Genomic DNA, 26,901 nt, shown 5'->3' with positions numbered 1-26,901 from the left:
TTGAGCATTCGCCAATGACTGGATGTTGTCATTTAGGGAATAGATTGCAGCCCTCTGCAGCCTCTGCCCTTCTTGGTTCTGCCTTTCTGCACGTGCCTGTGCCGCCATTACAGTCTGGAACATGCGTCTGGTGATACCAGCTGCTGCGCCCTGTACAGAAGGTGCATGTCTGCCAGAGGTCCTCCTACGAGCAGCACCAGCCACATGCCTGTGTGGCACATCACCAGTCATTACACTGGCAACATGGTGTGTAGGTGCACCTTCTGTAGCCACCACACATTCCTGCTCAATGCCAACAGACGCTGACTGTTCTTCCTCTATGGGCAACGGTGATGTGGTATGTGTCGGCATCAGAACCGCGTGCTGGGATGAGGAGGACATAGGTGGGATGGTAACCAATGGCACAGCTTCTGCCCCTGACAACCCTGCCTGTACCTCATGCATATGGTCATCACCGCTAGTATCTGTGGGGACACTGACATCAGATGGACCGCAGGAGGGGAACGCACCTACACCACCTGTGAATACAAAGACATACTGTAAGGTACATTACACACACGCAGACCTACATGCAGACCCACACAGACATGCAGACACACACACACGCAGACACACACACACACGCAGACACACACACACACATGCAGACACACACGCAGACACACACACATGCAGATACACACACACACGCGCAGACACACACACACGCAGACACACACACACGCAGACACACACACACACGCAGACACACACACACACGCAGACACACCATGCTTGTGATATTGCAGATGGCATGCAGCATTCCCACACTACAGCACAGGGAATGCAGCCCAGACATTAATAGTGTTAGTATGCATACTGCCCTGGGGTGCACACTACATCAAGCAGGTGTCATATCAGTAGGCATGCAGTACACACAATCATGGTAGTTTGCATGCATCACCATGATACACCATGTGGCCACAGACAGGTTAACAGTACACATGGCTGACGTTACCTTGACATGTAATCTGCCGACATGTGCGGTAACATGTGGACATGTGTGACATTGGTGTCCCGCCACATGCACCGCATCATAATGAGCTTCACAGTGCAGTGTTGTGTGTACAGCCTACAGATAGAATGCATGTTTAGCATATATGTCTGTGCAGGTGTGGTTAGTGTGAGCCGTGTACATAGCTATACAGTGGGGAGTACAGGCACTGTGCCACTGCATGGCAACAGGACGCATGTACGTTGCTGTGCAATGCATAACATGGACGCATTGCATTGCCATGACTGCAACACAGTCATGCTGTTCCACAGCACGTATATGGTACACATCGGTGGCACCTCCGGTGGCTGCAGACAGGCATTCCGGTTGTCTGTTGTACCACATCAAATGTACAGGTGGTCCACTATGGCTATGATCACACTATGTGTGGACAATGTGCAACGGTGTCTATCCACATCAGACGTACTGTGTGGCAATATGCCTGTGGCTATCACCCATGGCCATGTTTGACTGGGTCTTGGACAATTGTGTGTGATGGGCATCGTGTACCCATTCCTGTGGTGTCCCATGTGACATACACCAATACATGTCGGAGGTGTCACAATCCAGAGGGCTATGCAGACAACATTGTGGATGTTCGCTATGTCGGGTGTAGGTCATGTGATGGTGTGACAATATTGCAGACAAAACACCACGGGCGTGGGACATGTCGGGTGGCATGTCACAATGTGTGCACACAATGCAGGGGCATATGTCACATTGGTGACACCTGTGTGCTGCCCAGATCACTGCTCACTGTGTGGTACTGTGTGCATACCACGAATGGTGTTCCAATGCATACTACATATGCATCCATTGTAGAACACCTCCACCGTTGTATGCATAGCTGGCCGCACATACCACACTGACAGGAACTGTGGTTTATGCCGGTGTATGATGACGGTTGTATCTACTGCACACGGGTGGCATGTGTGTGTCTGGTGGTGCAACCTGTATACCGTGACTGGAACAAAACCCAGGTGTGCATGTTATACCTGGCCACATGGTCAATAACTCTACACTGTAACATGCCTGTTACTAATAACAGTCTCACCTGCGACGGACCCATGTCTGTGCGACATGCCAGAGGTACCTGTATAGGGGCGACACAACAGTATAAACATCCATGACTGTATGACAGCCACAGTTCGCACTGTGCATGTCACATCATGTACCTGTGTAATAGCATGTGGTATGCACACGTCTGCAAACACAACGTAGCATACTGTAGTATGCGGCTTGTGTGCCCATATACCTGGCATGTGTTGTTACTTTACATGATGTACAGTGACACCTACACCTACAGTGGATATCATACTCATATGCAAGACTGACTTACCAGGCAGCTCCGGGCTCATTGGTTGGGAGACACCCACCTCCACAATGGCGGCTAGTGTTTCTGCATGCTGCTCCCTGGGTGTCCCCAGACTGGCCAGGAGCTCCTCCGTGTGTGTGAGTGGGGGCTGGGTTGGTGGCCCACCACCTGTTCCACCTTTTTCTCTGGCGATTGCGGCGGCACGCTATTTCGCGTGCCGTATGAGGTCCATGCAGTGTCGGCGTATCTGCTGGTAGGTGCGGTTGTTGCCACCCACGTCATTCACCCTCCTGCGCATATCCTGCCACAGGTCATCCTGCTGCTGCGCTTGCTGTGGAACATGGCTGAATAGCAGGTCATAGTTGTCATGGAGCAACGGTATGATTACTTCATCCTCCTGGCGGCTGAAGGCTGGCAGTCGTGAACGAGGCATTATCTGTAAGACATAATGATGGTGACAGGTCACATTCACACTGATGTACTGGCATACCGCTGAACATACATTGCTATGACATGTACAACATCTGCACAGTAATCTCTGAGACGCATCATGACACTGACACAGCTGACGTGTTGCTGTCACACCTGTCACACCGTTATGCAGTGGGTATCATATCATATCTCTGTGTCAACCCATCACACTGTACATACCCCATGTAGATGGTAACCTGCTGTGGACAGGTGTACCTGCCTGCACCTGTGTTCATACCAATCAGCACGTGGCCCGATGTGTGCACAGTTCTACTGTTCACCTGGATGCTGTGTATATGTCAGTAGGCATCACAGATGCAGCCGTTATGGACGTCAGCGGTGGCACTGCACACATACACATGGACACCTGTACATGCATGTGTTGTGCCATATACATGTACTCAGCACTGTACGGGTGTTGGACAACCTGCCACGGCTCGCCTGTATTGCACATGTGATACACATGGGACAATGTCTAATCATATGACATTAGCAGGGATGGTCATACATAGCATGTGTGCACGCACGTTGTACACGCTGACACACAGCACTTGTGACACCACAAGGTGCATCAGTGCCACATTACTGATCTGGTCAGTTGATAGTGCAAGTGCCATGTGGCCATCACACCATGTATGACTGTGACGGCACGTGCAGCCTTGCTGGACAGGGCTGCATGGTATGGCAAGGTATATCACATACATGGCACAGGGATGTGTCCCGCCTGTGGGATACCAGTATTGGGAGGGTGGCTGTCCATTCCATATGTCATTTCTATGGGTATATGGACATGTCGCATGTCTATCATCATGGTGTGGACAATGGCCTTCCGCTATGTAGGCAGCATGCTGCTTGGTGGGGGTGTGTATGGTGCATGCTGGTATCGCACATCCATGCATACACATTACCCCTAACAGGTGCTATGTGCTGTGATATTGTTCAACACAGTGCTGTATGTGCCCGCACAGTGATATCCCGTGCACATGGATAGTACCCCAGCCTGACATGGGTTCCACATATGTCTACATCCAGTGCCTGCTGCGACCACCATGTCGGCAGGTGCACCACACAGCACCATCCCTCCCACAGGGACCATGGTGTTGAGCACAGCCTAGGTATTCATTTATGGGGACGGGGATGTTCGCATAGCGGGGGCACTGCTGGTATCATCCATCAGGCCATTACACGTATGACACACACCTCACACACACAGTCCATTCAGTATGTTGTTCGCAACACTGACACAGCTATACTGCTAGGCCAGGGCCATTCCCAGCCATACATACACAGATGCATAACACGTCTGTCTGTGGCATGGGCTACAATGACGGTGGGGTTCAACACATACTGTGTTCGACTGTGGCTGGCGCTGATGTTCTATGCACAAGTCAACACAGTAACCCTGTTCTACTGTAGCCAGCGGTGATGTGCTGTGCAAATGTCAATGCTGCACATTGTGTTGGTGTCTGTCTGTCAACAGGCCAGTGGTGGAACACGCAAGGGTATTTGTAATCAAATATGCATGCCGCCCTGTACAGCTGTACTGCTACCATCTCAGGTGCTAATGTGTCATGGACATGCACACCTTACCCGGAAAGGTGATAGTGGATTGCCACCCGTACCCATCACCTCTTGTGGGTTGCTATTATCCAACACCCTATTTGTAATGTATGTTCAGGCTATGCACCTGTGCAGGACATGTGGGCATGTAATGCGCTACTGCGTACCTTTCCACACATTGCACAACATGTCACACAGGTACACTGGCAGCCATACACTTCACAGCTTGATGACGGTACGACAGGTGTTGTACACACATAACACATATCCTGTGGGACATGGTCGTATGTACAGGCATGTCCGACAGTCACATACCAGTGCTAGCCCTATATGACGGATATGCCGTACATGTGGCAATACAGCAACTGTCACATGTACTCGTGCAATGCCCCCCTACTAGCACTGAGCGGTACTGCCTGTGGGGGATGTGCGTCTGCATCCATGCTGTGCCCATAGCTGTCAGTTGTACATCATTACATGCAACGTACCTCATTTGGTGATCTAACGGGCGCATGTTCATCATGGCTCCATATTGGTTGGGTCTGTCACACAGTCATTGTTGTACACGGTTTACATGCCAGCTATGGCTTACTATATGTGAATCAGTGTAATTCATTGGGATACCATAATTATACATTAGAGCAGCATATTCCAGCCATCATATAGCCTTCCTAGATGACACTGTTAGCCAGCCAGTAGTAGGTGTTCCGCCATCTGCACATTAGTCACACAGTACGAGGGCTACTGTTACCCATTCTGGGGACAGGGTGCTGACGGCTGTGGATGGGTGTGATGCTGTTGACAACCATGACTGCACCTGATGGTCACGTCTGGATGGGTAACATTCACAACATACACCTACCTTCACGTAGTACCACATCATCTACAACAATGGACATTCCTGCCAGAACAATGTATGCAGTATGTCTGTATGACCACTGTAAGCACCACTGGTGGCCCCCAGCATGGCAGCTGACAGCACCAGTGTATATCCCACTGACCCATGGGTTACACCATTCACAACGCACCAGTCCCGGATGACCCTGTTGTGGATCACATTGCAGTTCCACACATCATGTTACACAAGGCATCATGCACTGGGATGTTGCGGATGGGTGAACAGCTCTGCAACTCAACATACGCACACATGACACATCACCTGGTACAATATATCTCTCATACATGTTATTGTGACTGCCCTGTGATGGCAATACACAGACTACGTGTACTGGGACATGCGATGGCTCACCGGTGTTATAGCCTTCTGGGTGTGTGTCTAGCCAAGTGTACAGTGGGCAGTGGTCTGAACACAGGGACACTGTACATTGACCTACTGTGTCACTGCAACTGTTGCCTATGCTCCTACTGTTATTGTACAGGCATGTGGCATGTGACCGCTATGACAGTCCTGGTCGACCACAATGCTGTGGCACTCATGACCTGCAGCCATCGGCCTTGGGTGTGGAGCACACATGTACATCTTCACATGCTATACTGCCTCTGTGGCAGTTTCACATAACTGTCTTCGGCAGGGCTGTAACAGGCAGGCACGGCATGGGGTCATGTGGGACAATGCTTGCATCTTCCACTGTGCTGCACACAAGCGAGGCACACACACTATTGCACCACTCACATATCTCTGCGGTGACTGGGACCTGCCTCCATGCTCTGCGCAGCACGCCTGCGAGTACGGATTGTACACGGATCGTACCTCCCAGGCACATACCTGGACTGGAACACCCACAGGTGAGGGGTTCACACATCACACAGTGTTTTGCACACATCCTGTATAGTTGCCTAACACAATGCATCATAGCTGCTCCATGTGCAGTTACCCGTGTTTGTGACCACTATACACATTGTAACACGCGACAGAGTTGACATTGTACACCACAGGTTACATACCGTCTGTGTTGTTAAACTGTACATTTGTACATTGGGCCTCAGACAGCTAATACTGCCATGTGCTGACAGCAACCCACACTTCCCTGGAATAGACACCCATGTACCTACACATGCTCGAGTCATGCACTCCGCTCAGCTGGATGACGCATTACACAACACATACCATACCTACACTACCCTTAGCATGCACAATACCTCCATGTGATTGGTGTGACGCACCTGGGGTTATCCCCTCTTTGGTGGATTAAACACATATGCTACACGGCCCTGCTAGCCACACCCTGGAAACACACCCATCGCAGCATACACGGAACATGTGTACTACAACCAGTACTACCGACATCTGCTGACAGCAGTTGTTAACGGCATGACACCCCAGCAGATGGACAGTGCACATACATATGCTGACACATACCACAGTGCGCTTCCGTAGCATGTACACAATTGCAGAGACCATGCTATTCCACACAGAGACATGGTGGTACTGACCTATTCACTGACGCCACTGTGGTGGTCATGTTCCATGCACATATGATGTACAACCACATGTGCAGGCTGTTGCACAGTGGTGTACATTCACATGTGTGGGGTACATCACTTGTCAGCCATGGTGGGTCCTCGAGGTTCATGATCACATACTCCAAGGCTAGCTACCTAAACATGACTGCCACACATTGCGGTGTGGGGCCTTAGGCATTGTGGTGGTATGTCTGTATTGTTTGGCTACATCCACATCTGATGTCACATACAATAATCACCCAGGCATTGCAGACCGAGCTAATGTTGGCAACGTGCCAGGTGATGGTGTACTTACTGACAATACACCCTCTCACTCACTACAGGGTTGCAATCCGTACATGGACATCGTAGTGTCCCTGTGGACACATACATGGTACTGACATGCACACGATATGTCCTGGGACGCTGGCCCGATGTCACCTTCTGATGTCCCTGGCTGTACTGTCCCACCAACCTGTTCGGTATATGTCTCCGCACCAGGCCACTATATTCACTGCTAGCCTATTGTCGGACATTGTGTACCCTGACCACCGCACAGCAGCATTTCTCACACTACCCACGGGTGGCACTGCATTGCACGTGTGGGACTGTTGTCATACACCCATGACTGGACCATTCTGAATGGCAATGGGGCACATCCTCACGAACGTGATTCCCACACACATTGATGGCCTCCAGGCCTTTCCTAGCACCCATGTTGGGCTTGTGTATGCCACAGCACGGCACATACACATGCTGGCCACCTGTCATACCGTTGCATGGGTGGTTGGGATGGTACGGAGGCCGACACATCAGACGTTGTCCTCACATTGCCCTTCAGCACAATTCCACGTTCTGGTATTGGCAACTTACACATCCACCTGCACATCATACCCTGTGTCTCAGGGTGTTATGCTATGTGGCTCATGGACAGGACACACAGTGGTGCGAGCATACCATAGTACCTACTACATGTCAGGTACATATGGCATTACACAGTCCTCAGTCATGGGGCCCCTCATGTTCACTATATGCTTACATACAGAACATGCTGTCACAGAGTACTGTCCATGCCTAGATATCCCACGCCTACATACCAAGCGCCATTATTGCTCCACCAGCTCATACCGATACCAACCATATGGGTGTCAGTGTGGCGGATACATCATATGAGTATCATGGCATCAGGATGCATGACACATGGTGCATGCACATCACCTTTGCATAACAACATTCACCCACCGACTATCACATGGATACTGGTCCCGTACATACATATCACATTGTACATGGTTGCTGTACATACATATGCCACACACGGTCCTGTGGTTACCGTATTCCACTGTGGCATGGATACACTTCTGCAAGGCCACACCTCTCTGTACTGTGTGTGATGCTGGTACATAGGTAGCCATTGTACCTGTGAAATACACACATCTACACACAGTCAAGGGTACAATACCACATATATGGTGTACCTTCAACAACAGCTACAGCTTTACATGGCACAACATTGTCATGCCACGATGTTTACCAGGCTCAGACAGTTTACATATGTGGCTGACATACGGACAACACATCTGTACACATCTGCATACCACATACTCAGGGGTGTCTTCTGCTCTGACACGGCCCATGTCCTCCACATTACTGATGCATATACACCTCGTACATGACATCTGCAGTGGGCAGTGTGAATGGACTGCTCCTGGATATGTGCACACATGCCACACTGCATGGGCTGGGCTTCTGTGTTACTTCCACAAACACAACACACACCATGCTGTGGAACAAAGGTCCTGTGCACATCCCGCAGGGACACACAGTAGCACTGTTCATGTGATACCTCCCTTGCTGTTTGAGTGACACGTAGTCCTGGTACCACCACAGCAGCGGTACTGTGTAGACGTGCAGTTGACACCCACCTCTGCTGTTCACAGGACACTACCATGAGGAGGTGACACTACTGTGTACACTGCACATGTGTTTACACATGGACCCGTCAGACTGCATTGTTGCCCACTGTGCACCTGTGCAGCTGCTACAGGGCATTTGGGCATGGTTACTTGGTGTCCCTTCCAGTTCGGCTAGCTATCATGCTACTACTCTGTCCCATACCTACAGGCCATATTTATCCTGTTATTGTACATACCAATAGGCGATACCTGTGTTATGCATGATATGCCTGTGATACTGTGTATGATATCTGTCATATCTACCTAGACAGCTTTACATTACACATATTTCACATAGTATCCCCTAATGAAGGGCATACTTGCATGTCGGCCGCACCTTACGTATGACATCAACGGTATATGCCCATACACATGCGTGCTGTGACAGTATACATACATGTCCTATCCCGTGCTATGGCACTTCCTTGTTGGACATCCACTGCCAGCAATGGCATGTGGTATGGCATTGTTCTCTCTAATGCCCCCTGTGGCAGCCCTTGTGGTGTCTCCGCTGTGTACATGATGTCCCACTGCTGTACACACGGTGTCCACAAGCGTTGGTATGCTCTGCAGGCTATCACTACATAACTACCTTTCACCACTTTCTGCATTACGGATGAGTGTAATTAATTACAACCACCATTCACATACAGTACAGCTTCGTCATACACATCATGCGTTACACAACCGTACATATCGTGTGTTCTACATACCTTGTCGGTGTTTCGTTCCGTGTTTCATTCCGTGTATCGTTTTTCAGTTTTCTTTCGCTTTCAGTTGTACACTGCTGGTTTGGTATGAGCATACAGTTTGAATATCCTGAGAGTCATCCTTATATCCGTCGATACCTGCAACATGTGAATTCATCCCACCAATTGCTGTTCCTCAGTGAGTAATTATGTGCATATCACCTGTGCATCTACTCCATTCGCAAATTACGCGTCGATACTGGGGTATAATTGGATTCCTCAACTGGGCATTGGCTATTTGCCCTACCTTCGTGGAGATGGTCTGTATTGTGTTATGTTATATGTAACTGCAACCGCTATGCGTGGCGACAGGTATATTTCTAAGTACTGTTACCCGTGGATTGTGTGTGTAGGGTGTAGTATTTGGTTCGACATGTGGGTGTCCCTGTCCTGGCGACGAATGATAATGGAGTATTGCATTCAAAACTGTAACATGGCTGTTGTATTCCTTTATACAATGCATGCAAGTATGCATCCGCCTTTAATTGTGTCTCCCACGCGAGATGTTGTGGTTATGCAGATGTCATTCACTGACTGTATGTTTGTGCTGCTATTACGGTTTGTATTCCTTTAATATCTACGGTGGGGGATATCGGTGGTTGTACGTGACGGATACGGGTTGTGGGCCTTGCATCTCTACATACACAGTATAGTTGTCTGTGTGCTCCATCCCTACCTGGAGAGTTAACAGTTAATAGTCTTTTGTTATGGGAGTGTAGCTTGGGCTGTTGTTAATTGGTTCCAATATCATCTGCAGGTGGCCTTGCTGCATGTATACCCCAGTAACTTCTGTGGTATATCAGCGGCTATGTGTACGTGAGTAATTACATGCATATCACCTGTGCATCTACTCCATTTGGCAATTACGCGTCGATACTGGGGTATGATTGGATTCTCCACCTGGGCATTGGATATTCGCCCTACCTTCGTGGGGATGGTCTGTATTGTCTTATGTTATGTGTGACTGCATCTGCTATGCATGGGAACAAGTATGGTCTGCATTCATGTCACCCATGGATTGTGTGTGACAGGTGTAGTATTTGTTTCAACAGGTGGGTGTACCTGTCCTGCCGACGTATAATAACGGAGTATTACATTCAAAACTGTAACATGGCTATTGTTTGCATTTCTACAATGCATGCAATTATGCAGCCGCCTTTAATTGTGTCCCCCACGCGATATGTTGTGGTTATGCAGATGTCATTGACTGACTGTATGTTTGTGCTGCTGTTACGGTTTATATTCCTTTATTGTGTACAGTGGGGGATGTCGGTGGTTGTACGTCACGGATACGGTTTGTGGGCCTTGCATCTGTACATAACCAGTATAGTTGTCTGTGTGCTCCGTCCCTACTTGGAGAGTTGACAGTTAATTGTCCTTTGTTTTGGGATTGTTGGTTGGGCTGTTGTCATGTGGTGTCGGTATCGCCTGTGGGTGAGCTTGATGCATGTATACCTCCGTAACATCTGTGGTATATCAGCGGTTGTGTGTACGTGACAACTATCCCTTGTCATTCTGTCCCAGATATTTGCAGTCATTGTGGTCCTGTTGTTGGGTAGCCTGTTTGCCAGTGGTTGCCACATATTCAGATGGGAATTGATTGTTTGACATTTGTAGAACACACAGCGGTGTTTACGGGCCGACACATGGCCACGGTCAGTACTGGGGTAGCACATACGTATTTCCGTGGTACATACCTATTGCTGTGTGACCTTGCCGACGTATCTTATTGCAATTAACATATCAGTGTCGTACATACAGGCATGACTATTACATACATCCTTTCCATTTCAAATGGGGTATATTCCTGTGCTACCATCTGGGACAGTTTCACTTTGTATCGTTCTATGTCGCGACACACCTAGCCAGGGTGGGGCTGTCACTACTACTTTGGGACTAGTAGTGTACATATGCCTGAGGCTAGTTTACCATATGCTTACACCTAATATTCCGCTCTGCCTCTAACGTGGCACCAACATACACATGTTGCAGACACACACACATTACACTCACACAGCGACGCACACGGCACCCTCACCGCACATGTACACATACTACGGCACTCACGGGGACGGTTGCACACCGTACCTACATGGACCGCAACACCGGCGGCGGTGTCTACCTCTCCCTTCATATCATCATACTATTACACGCACATGTACTGTTACAGTACTGTGGTCTGGCGATCTTTCCGCCTCGCGGTTATGCATATCGGTATGTTACCCGTTCCATGGTTGGCGGTATCCTCTTATGTTGAACCTCCCGGATGTTCAGGTTGTCTTTTCACTATGTATACTATGTACAGATATCGTGGGTTACATCTCAGTCACCTTATATCCCTCTAATTCCCTGTCTTAACTGTAGTATATATATATATATATATATATATATATGTACATATATTTCTATATATATATAATTATATCTATCTACATATATATATATATATATATATATATATATATATATATATATATACACATATATGTATATATATATATATATATATATATATATATATATATATATATATATATATTTCTATATGTATACATCTTGCTGCGAACGTGGCAGGCATACAGCAATGCCGTATGCTGTAGGACCCGCGTACTGTTCAGGTGTTGGCGTTACATGCTCCACTGGCTGTTGAGTGTACAGTGTTTGGGGGCTGCCTATGTTGGAGTCACACATGAGGCCACCCATACAGTACACTTTACCGGTGGTCATGTTTGTGTGCCGTCCATTTCACTGTGTGTGCAGGTAGGGAGGTGTCAGTCCATGGGGCCTACGCTGTCAGAGTATGTGCTATATGTTCCCTCTTTGCCAAGGCGTGGGCATATTGGGTACGCCTCCATCTGCCTACTGGGGCTGGCACAGTGTGTTCCTGGTCTGGAACCCTCTGTGCCTGGACTGGCCTTAGCAGTTGTGGTGGGCTTTGTGGCCCTTCACCGTTATGTCCCTGCAGCAGCTGCTTCCACAGGATCATATTATGTAGCATGGCACATACTATGAATATGTGGGCACATGTGCCTGGAGAGTACTGCAAGGCTCCACCAGATGTATCCAAGCACCGGAACCGTGATTTCAGCATCCCGAACACACGCTCTATGATTATTCTGGTTTGTGCGTGTGCCTCATTATGGCATTCTTGCATGTGTGTGTGTGCATTTCTGATGGGAGTCATCATCCACGGCTCCAGTGCATAGCCAGCATCCCCCACGAGATGGCCTTGTGGGATGTTCCCCCTGGCAAATACCTGGTACAGCTGTGAGGCATGCCAGATATGGGAGTCGTGGTAGCTTCCAGGGCTGCCAGCACACACATCCACAATAATGCCCTGAGCATTGCACATGACCTGGCAATTGATGGAGGGGAATCCCTTGCGGTTTATGTAGCGTCTACCCTGCTCGCCAGGTGGTGACTTGATTTGTATGTGCGTACAGTCTATCGCACCCAGTACCTCCGGGTATTGTGCCACACGGTGGAAGTGGCGCATATTGCTAGCCAAATCCTCCTGAGATCTGGGAAAGTATATATGCTCATTGGCATGTGGTAACATGGCATCCAGGAACTGGTGTAGTACCCTGGATGCTGATGTCTGTGAGATGCCCATTATATCTCCAGTTGGCCTTTGAAAGGTACCTGTGGCCAGTATTCACAAGCTTACACATACCTTTGTGTCCACTGGGATGGGTTCCCCTCTGTTGTTTCTTGTTCTCAGGCGTGGCTGGCACAGCTCCACTATTTGCTGTAACGTGCCCCTGTCCACCCTGTAATGCTCTACTATCTCCAGGTCTTGTAGCCCCTGGTAGGTTACCCTTGGTCTGAACTCTCTCCTTCTCCTCTGAGGCCTACGGTGGCTGTCGGCACCCTCCTCCACAACACCGTCTGTCTCTAACACATGCTGATGGATCACAGCCACGGCAGCACCCAACATGTACATTTTAAAAGTTCCCCGTGTGTTTACACCTATGGTGCGGCGTTTGGGAATACACGGCTGTGTGTTGTGTGCATTCACACTTTATACTATTGTGCTGTGCACACCGATGATGTCATAGGGTGTGTTTGTACGGCCGTATCTGGGGGTTATCTTCCGTGTTTTACCGATGGAATTACAATGCTGTTGCCTTGGGTGTTGCATTACTCTTGCCTGCCATGGATTACCTTTTGACCTTCCCTTACTATTTCTGCACGTTGCACCTACTATTTTCTAGCATGCATCCTGCAGAGCACTGTCATGTGTACTTTCTGGGACATGGCATATCATGCGTTTTGTGTGCTGCCACCATTGTGCTGCCTGTCTGCTTTGCTCTACTGTGTTAGGTCTTCTATCTTTGCAGTCTGCTACCTCCCCTACTTTCTTTGCATTCATATGCCTCCCCTATCCCGTTTTGCAGGTTTCTGCATGCAGAGTTGTCAGCTGCCGCCGATTGGCCTTCGTGGGTTGATTAGTCTTGATTGCTCATTAGTACTCCAATTACACTTTTTCCGCATTTCCTCATATTCTTAACATCACCTTCCTGTTTCCGATGTTGTTTGCGGGGCGAGCGTCACATGACTAGGTTAAGAGAACATAGTCATCCTCATGCACATGCACTTCTGCGCGCATTGTGTGCTCTCAGCTGAACTATTACCCCACACCCCGGTCCTGCAGCTTTGATTTGTGATGTACAGCCCAGGTTTGCTGTGCTCCAATGTGCTTCCTGCTACGGTGGCACACCCCTCTGCAGATGACATGTATTCCCTCTAAGCCACTCCTCGGTGTATTACCGCTGCGCCGTTTGGTACAGCCTTACGCCGGCCGGGGATTTGCAATTCAGTATTATCTGCCCCATTTGCATGGCATTGACTACTAATTCATAGCTACCACGCCGCACACTGCCGCGAGTCCTTGGCAACCCTTGCACCATGGTTGTGGCATTCCATGCATACCACGGTGTATTATGCTGTGACCCTGCTGTGTATTACGCTGCTGTTTTATAACATTGTTATATTATTTCATTGTATTGCACCTTCCGCAAACATGTCCTAGGATTCTGATGTGAGTTGCTGTGGACATGCCATTTAAGTTGTTATTTACATGTTGTGCATGTTTTCTTTTGACATTCTCTGTGTATTTCGCCATTGGCATATGGTAACAGTGTGATACCTGGGTCTGACACTCTTCCGTTACTCCTATGTTCTGTTTGGGAAAATGTAAACCGTTTTTTCTGGTTTACATTGCCGTGGGCTTATGCTACGCCTGCGCCACTTCGTGAATCGCTATACGCCTTCATTTGCATGGTGCAACAACGCACATGGGGTGTTTAGCATACCTACGCTGGGGGCTGCGCAGATCCGGTGCACGCCGGTAGTGCACGTGGGATTGGATCGTACCTGAATCGCTCGGCGGCCATATTTGGCATTGTAACGCCTACGCTATGCGTGCGCCTGGCGCAAGGTTCATGAATCCCGGGGTATGTTGCATGTTTATGAATCAGACTCAGAATCAAAAAGAGAAGTTAATTCCATCTTCCTATTGAAATGTCAGCACTCAGCAGAAAAACAAGACTAAACATGCAGAACAGCAAATATCAAACCTTGCTCTTCACCTAAAAGCTTCTTTTTCTGCGGAGGGCACCAGCCCACCCCTCTCAACTTATATATACCAACTCAAAGATTGCCATATCTCTGAGAAATGAGAATATTCTGAGAAATGGCAGTCTCAGAATTTGAATATGTAAATCCAGATATTTGGCCATTAGTCTCAGCATTGGGGGACTTGCACATAGCAGGATTCTACATATCAAATTGTTACCATTAATTCCACATTAAATTCATTCAGTACCATTGCTAAAGTTTGGTCTCATTTTTGTGAATAAATTACTATTCCCTGTAACCCAAGGTTATTTTATTAAAATATACTACAACACAATCAGTGATGATAGAATCAAAATCCTTATTTCACAAAGAAGTTAAATATTTTACAGCCAGTATTCTCAACCTTTTACAAAGGCGTGAGAGTCTGCACACATAATTTCACTCCAAGATAGTAAAGATTCAGTGGTCATGTAAAGAGAATGATACAAGTAGCAAAAATATTGTAAAACTCTGTGACTATACCAGTCAAACTTACAATTATTTGCTCTGCAAGTGTAGAAAGACACTTTTTCAGTCTGTAGGAATTTGTTTTATTACTCTAGATAAAAGGGAGACAGAGAAAGGTGTCACATAGTTTGGAAGACATTCTCACAAGGCACCAACAAAACTTTCTGAACAGTAACAGCAGCAACTTTCTTTGTACCAATACGTGTTTATTTATTTACTGATATTTGATTACTGGGAAATCCGACTGGGTTTGAGCCCATGTTTAGCAGTGGCCTGGGGAAAAAAGCTCCAAAGTATTACAAAACAGTTTAAGAGCAATAATTTTACAATCGTTAAAAATAATACAAACAGCAACTACAGTTTAATCATACCAAATTAGACATAATATGAAAACATTGATTAAGGATAGATACAAGTTATATAACAATTATGTAATTTAATCTGATGTTGAGTAAGACCTGTGCTTGCTTTTGGCTAGGAAGTCTATCAAAATGGTTTTGAAAGACCGGAGGGAGAGTATTGACCTAATGGATACAGGTAAGGATTTCCAGGCCTGAGCAATATGGTATGAGTACACACAATGCCCAGCTGATTTGGTAGGTTTGTGGACAGACTGGAGTTTTTGGTCATTGGATTATAATGGCCAACTGAGAACATAGTTGTGTAGAATGTTATTTAGTGCTGGATAAGCAGATTGATGCATAATAATTTTGTAGTTGGTAAGAAGCTGTGTATATGTTGGTTGATAGGGTAGCTCTAACCAATTTAGGCTTTTTAGTGCAGTGGGTTCTGAAAGCATTATTTTCTGTTGATTTAACAACTTTGTCTTAGCATTGTTCAAGTTTTAATTCTTGTGAAGGTTAGTAAGGATGGGAGCACCATATAGAAGTGTGGGGAGAAGATAAGTAGTGGTAAGTGTAGTTTTATTTATTTTACATTTGTTAACCGGGATAGTCCATCTGGGTGTGAGCACATTTTCAGCAGAGGCCCTGGGAGAAAAGCTCCATAAAAAACAGTACTTACACAGGCAGTAAAAAAAAAATGAACAAATACAGTAATATTTTGAAGTAAGTATAAATATACATTAACATCATTAGATGTAACATTGAATCTATAGAAAAAAAAATAATATACATCGATACAAAAATAGCATCAAATTGTTAGGAAGGAAGAATTATTTCATAGAGGGTAAACTGAGAGAAAGTGAAGGTTATTAGGATTAGTTAAAGTGGGTAAGAAAGAGGAGGGGTTAGAAAAAGATACCAGATAAGAAAGTAGGGGGTTAAAGATACTGGAAAAGGCATATAGGGAAGAGATTACCCTGGGGTGATACAGGAGCAGATCCAGTGGCTATATAAGTAGTCCTTTAGTTGTTTCTTGAATTGAATTATGTCGGTGACATTTAATATATGTTGGGGACTAGAGTTCCAGATTTTAGAGATATAGTGGGAATAGAGGGAATCCCCAGCCATGTTGTTACTTTTGGAGACTTGCAGGAGAGTTTTATGTGTAAATCAGTGTTATTATAGGGTTTGAGTAAGTGTAATGCTGGGATTTTGTCAGGCTGATTTATTAAATGGTGAGTAAAATTAATTTGAGTATAGGTTAGGTAATCTGGGAGTTCTAACCAGTTTAATTGTTGTACAGAGGAGCAGTGGTGTGATCTGTGAGGGGGAGTCAGTGGCGAATTTGGCTATTTTATTATAACGGCATTCAAGTTTGGAAAGTTCAGTTTTGCCAAGTGTAGTAAAGATAGGAGAGGCATAAAATAGAGAAGAAAAAAGATGAGTCCTAGTGATGTCTAATCTGGATTGATTTGTAAGAAATGGTTTGATGCAGTAGAGAGAGCCAAGTTTGATATGTGTTTTTTTTTTGATAGATTGAGATAGATGAATATCGAATTTCAATTTGTTATCAATGATAACACCTTGTAACTTAGTTTGTGAGGTGGTGTTTATAATTGTATTGTTAGAGGAAAGTATTTGAAAAGAGGTTGGTAAGGATGATTTAGGTGGGGTGAAAAAGCATAAGCTTGGTCTTGTTAGGGTTCAGTAGAAGGTTAGCTTTGGCAAGCCAAGATTCCACTTGGAGAAAGCATTGCTGTGTGATTTCTTGTAGCAGTGGGAGGGATGCTTCATTACATATGAGAGTAGAGTCATCTGCATATTGAACGACTGATGCTAAGGAGTGGATTTATTCAACTGGTTAGTGAATATATTGAACAACAAAGGTCCTAGTATGGAACCTTGTTGGACACCAATATTAACCGGGAGTAGAGATGATAGCTCTTCTTTCCACCTAACAGCTTGTTGCCATTTAGATAGGTAACTGTGGAACCAAAGTAGGGTTGAGGGATTAATATTTAAGGTGACTAGCTCTAATAGTAGTTTTTGGTGTGAAATTGTATCAAAGGCCTTAGAGAGTTCTAAAAAGATAGCAGAAACAAGCCTGTTTTGGTTTCAGTGGTGATTTATAGTGGTGATAAAATTGAGGAGGGCAGATGAAGTGCTATGGTGGGGGCAAAAGCCATGTTGAGTGTGAGAGAGTAGTTTGTTGGATAAAGGGTGATTGAGGAGTTGGGTATGAGTGTACGTATTTTTGAGAGGGGAGAAAGGATGGCAATAGGCCTATAGTTTGTGAGTTCGGTGGAGTTTCCACCATTATGCAGGGGAGTGATGCAGGAGATTTTCTAGAAGAGTGGAACATAGTTTTCAGTGATAGAGTGATTGATAAGGATGGCTATAGGGTATGCAATGCTTTCTTCAGCAAGTTTGGGAAATTCTGATGGTAGATTAACTGCAGCGAGGCTGGTAGGTTTCAGTTTTTTAAGGGATTTGCATATAAAATGAGATGGTACAGGTTGTAAGGAGAAGGAATTTGTGATGCTTATTAGTAGTAGGAACCTTACGTGATATATTTTGGTTATATGTGGTAAGAGAGTGCATTGAATCTATGAAGAAAGAATTAAACAGAGTTGCTATGTTATCCCCTAAGGAGGATGTGATAGGGGTAGGGGAGCTGTTATTACCAGGATGAAGGAGCTTGCCAATGGTAAATCAGAATTTTTTTGGGTTGTTATGTAGGGTTGCCACCTTTCCAAATGGCCAACGTGGGACATTTGTGCTACAAACATCAGATTTTGCAGGGCAAAACATACCCACGGCCAGTACAAAGGACAGAACTTCAGTTGTTTGCCTGAATAAAAGTTTATTCTTGTAGGATTTTTGTTCCTTATTCTGTTTCGTATAACATGTGAGTGTTTTAGGTACAGAATAACTGTTTTATGCAACTATTACATACAATATAGAAAATACTTTTGTCCTAAAATCTCAGGACATTTGCCATTTTCTCACAATATTTTGCAGGACACAACTGCCCAAAGAGGGACTGTTCCTCACAAAGTGGGACAGGTGGTAATCCTATTGTTATGGTGCCTTTTGGTGCAGTGATGTAATATTTTTTATCTGCTTTTATTTGAGATATAGCTTTTATTTCTAAGTTGTTTGTATTGAGTTAAGGTATCCTGTTTTCTGTGAGTTAGCCAGTGTAACCATGCCTTATCCTTTTGTTTTAAAAGATCCTTGGCATTATGAGATATCCATGGTGAGTGATGCATTTTTATTCTAGCAGTTTGACAAGGGGCTAAACAGTCTAGGATGTGTAGGAAAGTAGTGTTAAAATGTTGAACTGCAACATCTAATGGTAATATTTTTAGGGGAGCCCAATCTATTTGTTGAAGGAGATCGTTGAATGTGTGGGTATTAACATTTCTTTTATTACAGATTAGTCAGAAGACTGATTGTGTAGGTGGACTGAGATTATGTGTAAGCAAAAAGGTTGTCAGATGGTCGCTGGTGTTGTTTGGGAGACAACCTGCTTGGAGAAAAGAAGGAGGTTTGTTAGTGAGAATCCAGTCCAAAATTGAGTGTCTATTAGATGTTTTATCTATTCTTGTGGGTTCTTGTATAAGCTGGTAGAAACCATGTAGATTAATAAAGTTTGGAGAATTATTTGTGTCATAGGTGGTCCAATCTATATTGAGGTCTCCCATTATGATAATTTCCTGATGGTAGGTTGAGGAATGCCAGTGGAGAATATCTTCAACTGTAGTTGAATTTTCACCTGGGGGTACATAGATACCTACAATGATTAAACTCTTGTTTTTGTTAATGTTAACTTTAGTGAGAAGAATTTCAGCATTATGAAATGAAGGAAAATTAGTGTTAATAAGTTTTAGTGTTACATTTTGTTTGAACATTATGGCTACACCACCTCGTCTTTTAATTTGGCTTCCAGATCTATAAAGGTTGTATCCAGGGGGTAGGACTTCATTGTTTGTAATATGTGGTTTGAGCAAAGTGTCAGTCAAAATGGTATTGTCAGGGGAGTATAAATTTAGTAGAGCATGTAGCTCATGAACTTCATTTAGTACACTCCTTAGGTTTATATTAAGGAAGAGAAGAGAGTGTTCTTTGTGATAAGAAGGAATGATAGGGGAGTTAATTGGGGAGTGTATAGAAGTTATGTTTTGAGTAGGTACCAGGGTTGGCATGGATATCACCACTCAACTGTAGCTTTGACAATATGTTGAGTATTGTTTTTATGTATTTATACAATAGTTTATGCTTTGTTAAGAGAGGCTCAGCTTTAGAGATTAATTTTTTGTATTTGTGAGGAACGAAGGCTGTGTGAGTAGTGTGAAAACGGGGTGTAATATAGAGGTTATAAAGGGAGCTTTTGGGATGTGAAATAGTAGTTGTAGAGTGGAGGGGATGATGGAGATTAGTGGGGGGTGTGAAAGCATGTAAGACAATAAAGAAAGATAAGTGTGGATATATTAACAGTATGAAGACATAGGATTGTTAGAGATGGTTGTTGGGTTAATAGTGACATAGGTAACATCATGAGTCTTGAATACATAATAAGAGTGAAGTGAGCCCGAGCACTGCGAAGGGTGAATGAAGTAGGTAGAGCCAAGGACAACTACATTCAGTCAGGAACAATCAAGCAATCACTGTGCTACAAATCAAGGAAGGAAAGCTAACAGTACAGGAAAGTCAGCAAAACCAGAGAAAGCTAATTTTTAAACAAATCTATGTAATTGAAGATAAAATATAGAAGAAACATGAGCAAAGTGTAAGGGGAAAAAAGAATAAGGAAAGCTGGTGACCAAAAAACAAATAGCAGATGTTAAGAGGGAAACACCAAGGGGGGTTCCAGCAGTGTGCTCTCCTGGCAAAATAGCAACTATTTTAAGGCAATAAATGGGCTAATATAAAAATAAAACATAAACATACACAATAACTCTGTCTTTAGCATTAAGGAAAGACAAACCAGATGTGTCTTTATGCAATAAATGAAACTGCTGATATAGAACCTGCAGTGCTCGTAAATTGGCTTGTACTTGTTTAAATGGAAGTGTAGTAGTTATAGAGAGCAGAAAGAATGGCCCAACTGCAATCTATGTTGAAGTAGCTTCCTAAAAGGTAACAGAAAGCAGGAAAACAAACAAGTTAGTTAATGAATTGAAGAACATATAATAATAGTATGAGCAGATAACATATTACATTGATTGGGGAAAAGAAAGATTAAATAAGGCTAAAGCACATTACAGCCCTATAACAATCAGTTAAAACAAATGTCCTATTATTATATGAGCAAATATATATATAGGAAACTTATACAAAACAGTCACAGAAAAATGTTGGGACTCTACAGTAATAATACATTGAAATGGATAAAAAATGTGTACTATACAACAACTGACATCAGGAAATAAGAGTAAACACATACAAAATATAAACGGTTCATGCTGAAATACATTGCATGTCTACACAATGCTGTATTATTGCATATGTCTTGTAAAATGGTTAACCCAGTTCTAATTAGGGCAAAAGTATCTTAATTGTGTAGAAAATACCTGCTAAAAGCAATAAACAGTTGTAAACCACGTGTAGAGCTGTAAAACTATAAACATATGGAAATACCTCCTGATATTACAGAAACCAACTAGACATTAAATGAATGCTTAGAAAAACATTATAAAACCATAGTGTAGTAAATATTTCAGACTGAAATACAACCCAAAAGCTAACTAAACTTACTAGGTGAGCACACTACAGGAGATACCAATGTATATTTAAAAATGGCACAGTTGTGTGTAAGGCATTTAAAAATTTTGCTTGAATGTGATAGGCAAAGCTGCAAGAGTGGGGGGGCTAAATACCTACAGAAAATACGAGCAAGGAAATGCTGTGTAAAAAGGCAGAAAGGACATAAAACAGAAAAAAGAAGGGCTACACACAAAGTAGATAATGGAAGTTCTCAGTGAAAAACAGAAAAAAATACAATAACAGGTATCGAGAAGTACAATAACAGAGAGAGCTAAGGGAGCAGCCCAAAGCCAAGGATGACTACAGTCAGTCAGGAACAATCAAGCAATCACTTTTCTACAAGTCAAGGAAGGAAAGCCAACAGTACAGGTAAGTCAGCAAAATGAGAGAAAGCTTATTTTTAACAAATCTATGTAACTGAAGATAAAATAGAAAAGAAATGTGAGCAAAGTCTAAGGGGAAAAAAGGCTAAGGAAAGCTGGTGACTAAAAAGCAAATAGCAGATGTTAAGAGGGAAACACCAAGGGTGGGGGGATTCCAGTAGTGTGCTCTCCCAGCAAGATAGCAACTATATTTAGGCAATAAATGGACTACTATAAAAATAAAACATTAACATATACAATAACTGTGTCTTTAGCATTATGGAAAGATGACCGAGATGTATCTTTGTGCAATAAATGAAACTGCCGATGCTGAACCTGCAGTGCTGGTAAATTGGCTTGCACTTATTTAAATGGCAGTGTCGTAGCTATAGGGATCAGAAAGAATGGCCCAAATGCAATCTATGTTGAAGTAGCTTCCAGAAGGAACAGAAGCTGTAGTGTCTGGAAACTTCATGGATCAGCTGATGTGTTTACCATCATCGTATCAAACATATACTGAAGAATGCAATGTCAAAGGATTGAGGAAAACAGTCCCCTCTTGGCTGTAATACAAATAAAGGCTGAAGTAAAATCCATGCAGAAAATCCCAGATATAGGCAGATGCAATTGGACAGCAATATGGATTGCTATCATAGCAACAACTTATCAGCTTGATAGCCTGTTGTGAAGCAAGGAATCCAGGCTATAATTCTGAATCAATCAATCAACATGGGAAAACTGAGAAAGTCATGATAAGACACCAAAGGCTGCGAGTAGACAACAAATAGAACCACAGTTTGTTGAGAAAAACCTTTATAAATAACAGCAAAGCTTTCGGGTAGAAACCCTTCTTCAATACTATTACAAAATTCAAAAACCAAATAGGTTTAAATAGGAGTCAAACACAATCACATGACAAGCAGCCCTGACAATCATGTGCAACACATAAATTAAAAACAAATTAAAAAACAGATTAAAAAACAAAATTCACATTCAAGTGCTAACAAGCACATATATAGCTAGCTAAAATATAACTAACAGCATAGCTTAGTTCATTGCAATTTAACCAAAATAGGTTTCAAAGTGACCGTAGAATTTAAACCTGGAGGATGGTCAGCAGCTAATCTAAGTATCCAGTCATATTCCTTGATCTCAAGTAAATTATTAATATTCCCACCTCTTAATGCTGTATGAAGAATACCTATAACCCCGAATCTGAATCTATGATCGGGGAAATTGGGTCATATTGATGGCATCTGCTGATGTCAAGGCTGTTCTGGGTGACAGACTGTATTTTTCATATAGGAATATGAGAACATTAAAAAGCAAATTGTGTTATAAGGATTTTAATAGAGATTCCAACCAACCCACTTCTTCTAAGTATGGCATCTTTTGCTGTATGAATTGCACTTGTTCTGATATTATGAATACCAACTACAATGTGTTCAAGCATCCGTTGACTGGCAAAATGTATAAATGTGATTTATTAGCTACTTGTGCTAGTACCAATGTGATATATCTGGCAACCTGCATTATGTGTTCCTCTTTTTATGTGGGGAAAACAACAAGGAAGCTAATAGAACGCATCATTGAACATAAATCTGAGATCAGGCGAGCAAATGATAAAAACACTTTGTGTAAGCATATAAGTATATGTGGCTCTGGTCATAGATTCAGATTCAGGGTTATAGGTATTCTTCATACAGCATTAAGAGGTGGGGATATTAATAATTTACTTGAGATCAAGGAATATGAATGGATACTTAGATTAGCTGCTGACCATCCTCCAGGTTTAAATTCTACGGTTACTTTGAAACCTATTTTGGTTAAATTGCAACGAACTAAGCTATGCTGTTGTATTTTTAGCTAGCTATATATGCGCTTGTTAGCACTTGAATGTGAATTTTGTTTTTTAATCTGTTATTTAATTTGTTTTTAATTTATGTGTTGTCACATGATTGTCAGGGCTGCTTGTCATGTGATTGTGTTTGACTCCTATTTAAACCTATTTGGTTTTTGAATTTTGTAATAGTATTGAAGAAGGGTTTCTACCCGAAAGCTTTGCTGTTGTTTATAAAGGTTTTCCTCAACAAACTGTGAAGTCATGATAAGGCCAGTTGATAAACATACCCCGAACTGAGCGGGGATTTCTAGGAAGGTTTTTATGCACTTTCTGTAGTCAGGATTTCATACCCACAGGTCCTGTGGAAGTTGTAGATATTAGTTTTGAGTTGGATTATTACTCAGAGCAAATTCTTTACCCCAAAGAAAGGTAGGATGAGTCAGGAATTTTCTTTTTAAGATCAACTGAGAACATTTTTGGTTTTATAAAACATTCCTAGTTCTGATGATATTTTTGTTATGCAATTTTGCATATGCAGGTCAAATTTAAGATTTACCATGCACTATTATCATTAATAACTTGCTATGAGACATGACATCAATGGTTGTATTATTAAGAGAGAGGACTTTGAATTTTGTTTTTTTTTTGTTTATTGTTTTGTTTGTCTTGGGGGGTAGTTTTTTTTTTTTTTAGGGTTGAGCATGAGTTGTGAGTTTCAAATCCATGTTTCAGTGGCTGCTAAACCTTCCAGAGTAATTTTTTGGAAGTGTGCCATGTTGACAGATGTGCAAATAAGTATAGAGTCATCTACATAGTGTATTAGCGAGGTCTGTTGTGTGGATGTGTGGAGGGTGTTGGTGAAAATGTTAAAGAAGAGAGGACCAAGGACAGAGCCTTGTAGTATACTGGTGGTGACAGGGAGGTATGGAGAGAGGATGGGATGCCATTTAAATGACTGAAACCTATTGGATAGGTAGCTTTTGAACCATAGAATGATGGACTGAGACAGACCTAAAGAAGACATTTGAAGACGTTTGTTGTGACAAACTTTGTAGACAGCATTAAACAAGTTTGTAAATAATGAGGAAACTAGTTTGCCATTATCTCTAACTTCACAGACATTATCTATATAAGTAAAAAGTGCAGTATTAGTACTATGGGAAAGACTGAAGCCATGTTTTGTGGGGGATATGAATTCTTCCTGCAGGAGATAGTTTATCAATTGTTTCACAATACATTTTTTAAGTATTTTAGAGATGTATAAAATTAATAATGTCTGTTGAACTTCCTCCTTTGTGTAGAGGGATAATATGTGACTTTTTCCAGAGTGAGGGAACATGGGGTTCCTGGATTGAACTATGTATAAGGATTGAGACAGGATAGGCAATGCTATCAGCAGCTATTTTATGGTGCACATTTGAAAGGTCAGCTGAAGTAGAGCATAGTCTGTGTTTGTTTAAGAGTAGTTTTATATAGGGTGTGGGCAAAGGTTTGAAGGTGAAAATGGATTTGGTAATACATGGCCGCTGGGCCGGGTTAAGAGTAGATGCTGGGGAATCCTTAGTTAGAGATGTTATACTATCTGTGAACTAACAGTTGAATTGTATTATAGTTTCAACTAAGGAGTTACTGGAAGAGGGGTTAGGGTTGAATTTCTGGCCAGAATGCAAGATTTCTAATTTTTGGCCAGGATGCAAGATTTCTTTAATAGCTGTCCAGACTTTTTTACAGTTGTGTTTACTGTTATTCTGAAAGATATTATAGTATAGTTTTTGTCTTCATTTATTTGCTTTTTAGTGGAACTGTGAAGCATTCAGAAGTTTTCAAGGTATTGTGGTGTTTTATATTTTTCTCATTATCTCCATGTTTTTTTCTCTTTCCTGCATTACCATTCTACTCTTTTTTTATTTCTCCAAGTCTTTTTGTTTTATAATACCATCATGGGAATGAACCCCATTCCTTAGTCAAAGTATGATTAAAGTACATGAAATTAGTATTGTTTCAATCTTTGATGTTAGCTAGAGGTGGTCTTCGCAGCACCCACAATGTGCTGAGTAATGACTCCTTCTGTAATTTGTATGGAGTTACATGATGTATCGGTAACATATCTAGGTACAACTGTAAATTATTTTTTATAAGACCCATTGCTCCTACTACTGTTGGAACTGTTTGAGTATCCTTCTTCCACATTTCCGTCATTTTTGCCTGCAAATCCTGGTATTTTATGACTTTGTGTCTCTCTGTATGTAAAATACTGCAGTCACTGGGTGTAGCAATTTCAATGATCAATGCTAATTTTGTCTTTTTTATGGACCACTATATCTGATTTTCGCGAATCTACTTTTTGAACTATTGGTAATGGGTTATCACATGTGATATAAACTCCATCATTTTCTATAATGCTTTGTGACTCATGTTCCCAGTGTTTTTCAGCTACTTCAGTATTATAATGTTTGTAGAATCCCCAATGCAACAGTCTTGCCACATTATTATGCCTTTCAGTATACAGTCCTTCTGCCTTTAATATCACAACCAGCAACAAGATGTGCCACTATTTCCAATTCTGTTTTACAAAACTTAACATTTGTCTGTTTCATCCATATGTTCAATGGACTTTGTAAACCAATGTATACATCGTCCAGTATCATGGGCTGCCAATATTAACCTTTCATATTTTGATTTAAATTCACCTCTCATTAACCATTCTTGTGTTCAGTCCTGATCAACATGAGGTTGTTTCAAGAGTTTTCTATACTTTTAACTATATTTATGCACTTTCCACATTTCTTGCCTTCTCACCTGATCCGTCACCTTATATTCTTTAGTTTGTTTTTTTTTGTCACATTCAGTCGCTGCCCAATTTTTATCTACTTCTGGTTTGATTTCCATTCCCGCTTGACGTCAATATGCTTCTGCTGAAGCAAGCAGGGACGTCATCTTAGACTTATTCTCCTCATGTTTCAAAACTTTCACTATGTTTGGATCTGATGAGGTCAGCAGATATATGTGC

The sequence above is a fragment of the Protopterus annectens genome, chromosome 2.part0 (genome assembly GCF_019279795.1).
Source record: "Protopterus annectens isolate FY-2018-M chromosome 2.part0, PAN1.0, whole genome shotgun sequence".
Taxonomy (NCBI): domain Eukaryota; kingdom Metazoa; phylum Chordata; order Ceratodontiformes; family Protopteridae; genus Protopterus; species Protopterus annectens.
Note: the sequence above shows the minus strand (reverse complement) of the source record.